Below are 8,754 nucleotides of genomic sequence, written 5' to 3'. Positions count from 1 at the left end.
CACCTGGGTGGTGTACATCCACCCCCTTCAGGACAGCTAACTCTTAGGTCCTCTTGACCTCCTGACCCCATCGGCCAGAGCCCTCAAGTAGAGAAGGTTTCTGGCCTGCAGGGGACCTTGCCTTTCCCCCGGGCCCCATGCCACCTCCTCTGTTGAGTAAGGGAAAGGGAACAGTTTCCTCCCTCTTCCGCCTTTGTCTCTCTCTCTCTCTCTCTCTCTCTCTCTCTCTCTCTCTTTCTCCTCCTTATCTTCTCCTCTACACACACACACACACACACACACTGTGATCTTGTGATATCATAAGAAATATATATTTGGTCTTCATTCCAGTTCCTGGCACAAAGCTTCTAAAACCCTTCTAAATTCCTGAGTGGCAGGGCTGAGTGGAGCGTCTTTCGTTATTCATAATAAGCCCATACCTGAGTTTATGCTAATGAGGTGACTCTTGGAGGATGGGGGCTGGTTGCCAGAGGAACCAACCACAGAGGTTGAAATGTTGGAACTTTTAGCCCTACTCCCTGACCTCCAGGGAGGTCAGAACTGCATGGTAGAACCTTCATAAAAACCCTAAATGACTGGATTCAGAGAGCAGCTGGTGGATGGTAACTAGACTTATGGTGGTCGTTTTGAAATGTAGAGAAGTATTTGTTGACTGGATAAATAAATACACACCGTAAGGGCTTTGAGTTGAGTTTTATTCCATGTCTTACTGAGGACTAGAGCCCAGGAGACAGCCTCTCAGATAGCTCCAAAGAGGTAGGGGAGGAGCCAGGATATAGATGAATGTTTTGCTGACAAATACATGTAATCGAGCATACATCTTGCTAAAAGATTACAGCCAATCACAAAAAACATATCACAAGTTAATAATTTTAGTGCTTCTCTATGGATGGGAAGATGCAACAATCTTGGGTCATTGAAATTCTTCCTTAGATATGCATCTTAACTATCTAGGGGCTCATATAGCCACAACACAGAAAGCTTCACCCTGAATTCCTTTCAGGTTGTACTGTAGGTCTGTAATGGCAGCAGTTAATGACTTGATCTTTGTAGAACTGGAATGGCAGGCAACATTTTTTGTTTATGTATTGAATCACTGTGTTGTGTAACAGGAGCTAACATAGTGTTGTAGGTAAATTATACCTCAAAAACAAACACACAAACCACCTGTGGTTACCAGAGGTGGGGGTAGGGGGATGGGGAGTTCAATGAAGGCTGTCAAAAGGTACAAACTTCCAGTTATAGGATAAATAAGTACTAGGGCTGTAATGTACAACATGATAAATATAATTAACACTGCTCTATGTTATATATCAAAATTGTTAAAAGAGTAAATCCTAAGAATCCTCATCACAAGGAAAAAATTTTTTTTCTATGTCTCTAATTTTGTATCTGTATGAGATGACGGATGCTCACTAAACTTACTGTGGTCATCATTTCATGATGTGTGTAGGTCCAATCATGATGCTGTACACCTTAAACTTACACAGTGCTGTGTGTCAATTATATATCAATAAAACTAGTGGGGAAAAAAGAGAGTATCTGGTGGGTAAGGAGGAATATTCTCCAAGCATTCAGATATCCTGCATTTCACAGAGTAATATTTATATACTCATATAGTTGAGTTTTGTTTTTTTTTTTAGCATTTTCTTTTCCCTGCATTACTTGGTGTTTCTTTTTGTTTGTTTGTTTAATGGTTTTTCTTTTTAATTTGAGAATTATGTTTTATTCGGCAGAAAGTTTTAGGACTTCAAGCCTGGGAGGCAGCATCTCAAGTAACTCTGAGAGAACTGCTCCAAGGAGGCACAGGGGGAGCTAGGATATACAGGAATTTTGCAACAAAGGAAAAGTAGTCTGAACATCAAAAGATTATTGTTAATTAAAGAAAACTAGATATCTCAAGTTAAGGAATTTAGCGCTTTCCTGGGTTCACTGAAGTCACTCCTCTCATATGGTGTTCCTTTTTAGATTATGTATTTCTTCAGCTGAAAGTCAAGTTCATTTATTAAATACCAACTTCAAACTCAGTATCTCAAATTAGGATAGTCAAAAACAAAATAACTTTTCTTTACTTCCCTTTCCCCAAGCCATACATTACATCTACAAGAAGAAAATTCTAAATTCTGCAAGGGTAGGGATCTTTGACTATTTTGTTTAGTGATATAGTCTGGGCACCTCCGAGAGTGTTTGGCACACTGCTGGCACTCAACACTCAAGTATTCTGTCAGCAAATGAATGCATTCAAGAGCTGTCAGTCATTTACTTTGCCTTACTCCAGTTGTTGTTAATTTAACCTGGGGTTGTATGCCCACGGTATTTTCTTTTCACCATCTAAATCCTTTTCAAGAATTGCTCTGTGTGTGTGTGTGTGTTCACTTTCTTTAATATCACTGCATTACCATGTTATCACCATGGAATGTAAATTCAGGTTAGACAAGCAAATTTCACAAGTACAATAAAGCATTCTGTAGCATACCAAAGTTTGTATAAAGTCTGACCAATCCAGCTTGCTCATAAACCACTTCCATTATAGGTAATTTACTTAGTTTAACATTTATGATTCTTATAGAGATAATAAACATACTGCAGACATTTAAAAAGTGTTTTTGGGGGCTTCCCTGGTGGCGCAGTGGTTGAGAATCCGCCTGCCAGTGCAGGGGACACGGGTTCGATCCCTGGTCCGGGAAGATCCCACATGCCGGAGCAACTAAGCCCGTGCGCCACAACTACTGAGCCTGTGCTCTAGAGCCCACGCACCACAACTACTGAGCCCATGTGCCACAGCTACTGAAGGCTGCGCACCTAGAGCCTGTGCTCTGCATGCAACAGGAGAAGCCACCGCAATGAGAAGCCCGCGCACTGCAACAAAGACCCAACGCAGCCAAAAATGAATAAGTAGAATAAATTTTAAAAAATAAATAAAAATTGTTTTTCATTTCCCTTTGCATTAGCACTTAAAATACACATTTCTACTTCAAAATGGCATTGACAAATTATTCTAGTATAACAGCAGCAAAATATAATTCTGCAATTTCAAAAGAGCTAAAAGGGGATCTACAATCGAGTTATTCTCACGTTTACAACTATGATTCTGAAATAAATATTACGTCTAAGCAGCTCTGTTATCAGCCTTTTAGGTTTGGTTTAAAACACACACACATACTTGCCAGGAGGTTTATAATGTTGTATTCCATGTGCTGTTCTGAAAGCGTTCCTCAAAAGATAACCAGCCCTTAAAACAGTACTCATTCCACAAGGCAGTCAGAAAGAGTTAAATTAACTGGGGTAAATAGGATTCCTACATTACATCAAAAGTATATGATATTCTGCAGCAACTGGGAGCATTTCAGGATTGGCATGTTGTCCTCTTTAGAACTAATTTCATCAGAAGAGTTTAAGCAGGTGGACATTGTACCACTATCAAGTGCATTTAAAAGTGACATGTTTCTTTTGTGCTAATTTGACTCCCCTGAATGACCTAGCTAGTGAACTAGTCACCAGTAACTTGGTCACCAGGCAAATCAAGCCTACAAGAAAGGAAGCCAGTATTCAAATTACCATGTTATTGTCTGACCCAAACAATTTATTTTCAACATAAACATATAACCTCAATATGAGATGTCTAACTAAAGCAAGCACCACTAACAAGACCAAGACAGCATCTCCTCTTCTAAGGTTTAGGTTTTACCCAGAATTCTTGATACATGGAATAGCCCATACCAAGAATCATTGTTCCCACAACAAAGCCTTGGGCTGCCATGTGCATGTGGATCAGGTGAACAGACATTTTAGTATTTCCCCTGCTCTTCAATTTAAATATATAATCCATACGCAATGATTGCTGCAAAACGTGCCATTCCAAGGGGGACAAATGGTGCCTCTCTAGGTTTTCTAATAAGTTTAGATCCCTGATCTTCATCATATGAAGAAGGAGAAACATCTGTATCGCTTGACACAGTGATTGAAGACTCTTCAGACAACTACAAGACGTCTCAGGCTCCAACCGGCTTCTGGCCCACCTCCCGTACCTGCCATCCATCAGGCTTCTCCTGGTCCCGCCCGCCAAGAATGGCTTTAACGTTTGCATTCATTTGGAGCTGACTTTTGAAAAATTTTAAACTTGAAAACAAATTATAACACAGCTATCTATACTCAATTTTGCGAGGTGAATTGTTTTCGATGTTCCACTTCTTTTTTCTTACTCTGACTTTTCCAGTCTTGAGTTCTTGATTTTGAGTATTACTCTGGCGGTTGGAATTTGTATTTGAGTAATGTTTTCAGTAAGGATTCATGAATATGTGGACTGAAATAAAAATATACAACGTGAGAGCTATGAGTTTCAGTTTAATTTGGGGGCTTACTAAGGACTATAGCCTGGGAGACAGCCTCTCAGCTCTGAGGAACTGCTCTGAAGAGGTAGGTCAGTATATATGTGATTTGGGCAAAGGGGTACATGCACTCAAGCACACATCTTGGTAGAAGGTTGCTGCTAGTCACAAGGAACAGACATCTCAGTTAATGATTTTAGTGCTTTTCTAAGTATGGAAGATGCAAGAATCCAGGTTCATAAAAAATTCCTCCTGAAACATTTCTAACTAAGGGCCTGTTTTGCCTGTTTCCCCAGAGCACAGAGTACCTCATCCTGATCTTCACCCTGAATTCCTTTCAGGGTTAATTGTAGGTCAGCAACTGTAGTGGCTAGTGACTCGATTCTTGTAGAACTGGATGGTGGGCAACATTCTTTATTTCACAATTAGTAGATTTAAAAATCTCTGACATATTTAAGGTTTCCTGGTTTTCAAATTATTTTGCTTCCATAATCTCAAAAAGAATTTTGTAAAACAGTGTCCCGGTCACACATTTTAAAATTGACATATGAAAGTTTATATCGTAAGTTTAAATAGCTACAAAAGATGTATTTTCCAACATGGTATATACTGAGTTTTTAAAATAAAACTATCCCTTTACAGTTTTTAAAGTAGCCAATGGAATCTGAATATCATAGCAAAATGATATCCACCATTATCCATTTTAAAAATATATGAGCAAACTCTTTGACAATCAGAAACTTTACATCGCTCTTTTTGTCTTTGAATTCATATTTCCATTCTCACAGAGAATTTGATCCTAAAAAAATCTAGTGCTTGAAAATCTTTTATTGGTCATTTTATTTTACTCTGCAATGAAAATATGGATATCAGTTGGATTTTATTAATTGACAATTGACTAAAACAAATATATTACAAATTTTAATAAAATTTTGACAAAGAGTAAAATGATATTGGAAGTGCATCTCTTGAAGAAATGGATGTGGTTACTTTTTATTTGCCTGATTCATGTTTTTGTGAAGGAATGTTACTTATTACTAGAATAAGATAATGTTCAATTCTATTCCTATATTTTGTTTTTATAGATATAAACACTGAGAAACCTTATTCACACAAATGTGTTTAAAATGATGAAGAGGTTTTTTTTAGAGCAATATCACTCAACTCTGTGAACTCCTGAGTTTTATGCCAAAATGTATATAGTAATTTATCATTGAAAGTTGTTGTAAATTATATCCATCTATTTTGTTGAAAGTAAAAAATGAGAAACCACCGGACTGACAAAAGGATTTTTAAATCTGGTCTTGGACTCATTTATTTTTTTCAGAACTGACACAAGGGACTTCCCTGGGGGTCCAGTGGTTAAGAGTCTGCCTTCCAATGCAGGGGACTCAGGTTCTATCCCTGGTCAGGGAACTAAGATCCCACATGCCGTGGGGCAACTAAGCCCACGCACACAACTAGAGAGCCCGCATGCCACAATTACTGAGCCTGAGTGCTCTGGAGCCCATGGGCCACAACTAGAGAGAAGCCCACGTGCCTCAACGAAAGATCCTGCGTGCTGCAACGAGGATCCCTCATGCTGCAACTAAGACCCTATACAGCCAAATAAATTTTTTTTAAAAAAACTGACACAAATATTTCAAACGGCCATTTTGTTTTCTAGTCCAATAACACCCATGTCTCCCAGGTGAAGAACCATAGAACAATTCTCTGTCTTTTATGAAGTAGGAGAAGTGAGACTTTGAAAAAGGAGGAGGGAAAGGAGACCATGACCCTCTCATGGGCACAGTCTCAGGCAGATGCATTGTAGCAAAGGGTTAATGGAAACATTTCCATCAAACTACCTGTGTCCAAGTAGCACTTGGAAGTCTTCTCACACTAGGTCTAGAAGCTGGTGAACCCTAAGAGCATTTCTCAAATATATTAGTGGTGTATTTGATGAAATATATTGGTGGTATATTTAAAAAATATCTTAATTTTTATAGTCTCATACTTATTCCTATGGTTATTTTCTAGTCATAGTCAGCAATCCTGGTTTTTGTTTCCTATCAAATGTTTCCTTTTTAAATAGCAATTTTTCTTTTAAAAATAATGTATATAAAAGATAAATCAATTAAAATTTAAATAGTGGTTCAGATGGTACATACATATGATAAAATTGTTAAGGTAGTATGATATTTTGTCCCTGGCTCCTGGCCAGAGCTCCTAAAGCCTTTGTAATTTCCTATGTGATAAACATGCTAGGAGCATCTTTTGTTCTAATATTTGGTCTTTGACTCTGGTCCCTGTTACAGAGCTCCTAAATCCCTTGCAATTTCCTGGGTGATAGGAGTGTCTTTTGTTCTAATAAGGCGACTCTTGTTGGGTTCCTGGCTAGCTTCAGGATGGGAACTGGGCACCAGTGAGACCAAGCCATGTTAGCTGTGTCTCACAAAGGCTCAGGAATAATCCACTTACAACAAAACCAAAGGGTTTAAAAATCAAAGGACTTTTTAAACTGCATCTCATTTTGAAAGTAAAGAAGGACAAATGATGTCAGGCACACGGGAACCTTAAACCTAAGCATAAACCTAGGAAAATGTTGTGAAGAAAGGAAAATATTTGCATTTTCTCCTCAACATTGAAAGAGGAAAGAAATACAGAAAGAGGAAAATACAGGAGTAAATAAGGTAAAAATGTGAGAAGTCCACACATTGCAGGGCTGAGTGTCTTTCTCATGAGGGCATTGATCTGGAAATCGTTTCTCACATTGATTCAGACATGTCTTGATGAATATAAAGCAAAAATCTGTGAATGAGGTAATAATACAATCTGAGTAATTCAATAAGTTATTCAGACTTATTATTCAATTCCAATTCCAGAAATCCATGGATGTTAAAGTTAATTAATGTGTAGAAAAGCTTTTTTTGAAAAAAATGTAGACTACTATAAAAAGATTACTTTTTAAATTGAAAAATGATTTTTTTTATATAAAGATTTTAAAAAATTGGAATGTTTCCTGGTTTGTATCTGAGACATAGTAATATTATTTCATTCTTATGATGTATATGAGGAGAGTTAATCAAAATGAATATTTTTTACTAATACGAACTCTTGTTTTCATATTTGCAGCAAAAGTGTGTCGTAAATAATCGCTCATTGCTATCATGTTATTATTACTACGTGTTTTGATGTATTTAAATGAAAACAATGAGAGCTGAAATATAGAAGAATGTAGGCCAGAATAGGAGGAGATAAATGGGTAGTCAGTGAAAGGGCATAAGGAAGAGCGTTAGGGGACAGAGTTGGTGGAGGTTTTCCAGTTCTAAGAGGTCTCAGTCCCAGTGGCCAGCGCTGTGGAGAGGTGAGTGAACAAGCCAGCCTGTGGGAACAGCAGCAGCTGGAGAGCACCTGATCCCTCCAAGGAGAGGACAGAATATTTAACCTCAGCTCATTTTCTGGGCTCAGTGTTTCTAGGTCCTCAGGGTTTTTTTCCCCAAGAGATGGAAATCTGGATTTTTATGTGAACTCAACTATTTTTCATATCATGACCCAAACTAAATATGTCTATAATCTGTAACAGACTCAGGCATCCAGTTGCTTTTTTAAAATTGATTAATTAATTAATTTGTTTCATCTTTATTGGAGTATAATTGCTTTACAAAAATATGGAATGCTTCATGAATTTGCATGTCATCCTTGCACAGGGGCCATGCTAATTTCTCTGTATCGTTCCAATTTTATTATATGTGTTGCTGAAGAGAGCACAGGCATCCAGTTTTGGGGGGGGCTTAAAAACGACGGTGACTTATCATAAGAAATCAGGCTTTTGCTGTAAATGACAGGAATCAGCAAACTACAGCCCAGAGGAATCCCAGGACACAGCCACACCCACTTGTTTGCATCTTGTCGGTGCTGCTTTTAGGCTACAATGGAGCTTCAAATATTTACTATCTTGCCCTTTACAGAAAAAGTTTGCCAGCCGTGGTAATATTTTGACCTTTAGCAGATCTGAATCTGTTGCGTTGAATTATGTTCTAAGAAGATTCTACTAGATTTTAATGTCAAATTATTTTGAGTAAAAAAAAAAATTTTTCCCCAGAATATTTTAGACCATTTAAAATAATTATTGTAATTATTGTACATTAGAAATTTAACTCAATAGAATCTGATAGGAAATGGCTGTTAGGACACATTTAGTAAAGTTTCTTTTCTGTACTTATTGACCTCTGTAGATCATAGATAAGTGTGTTAAGAAATAGACTAAGCAGATAAACAACAAGGTCCTATCGTATAGCAGAGGGAACTCTATTCAATATCCTGTAATAAACCATAAGGAAAAAAAGAATATGAAAACATATATATATAAGAAATAGACTAAGCAAACTATAATAAATAAGGTCAGAAATGCCTTTTCCATGGTTATGCAGAAAAAGTAAACCTG

At 37.5% G+C, this 8,754-nt stretch overlaps 1 non-coding gene and 1 pseudogene across 1 annotated transcript; both read right to left on the bottom strand.

Moving 5' to 3' along the window:
* Positions 1–3,670: 3,670 nt before the first annotated feature.
* On the bottom strand, positions 3,671–4,091 carry LOC133090526 (HIG1 domain family member 1A, mitochondrial-like; annotated as a pseudogene).
* A 3,881-nt stretch (positions 4,092–7,972) lies between these two features.
* Positions 7,973–8,078, bottom strand: LOC133091552 (U6 spliceosomal RNA). The gene has a single exon (XR_009700897.1). It is a non-coding gene; the product is annotated as a U6 spliceosomal RNA (small nuclear RNA).
* Positions 8,079–8,754: the final 676 nt, after the last annotated feature.

This window comes from Eubalaena glacialis, chromosome 4 (genome assembly GCF_028564815.1).
Source record: "Eubalaena glacialis isolate mEubGla1 chromosome 4, mEubGla1.1.hap2.+ XY, whole genome shotgun sequence".
In the NCBI taxonomy this organism is placed as follows: Eukaryota; Metazoa; Chordata; class Mammalia; order Artiodactyla; family Balaenidae; genus Eubalaena; species Eubalaena glacialis.
The sequence above is the reverse complement of the archived record's forward strand: the minus strand, read 5'-3'. Positions and strand labels throughout refer to the sequence as shown.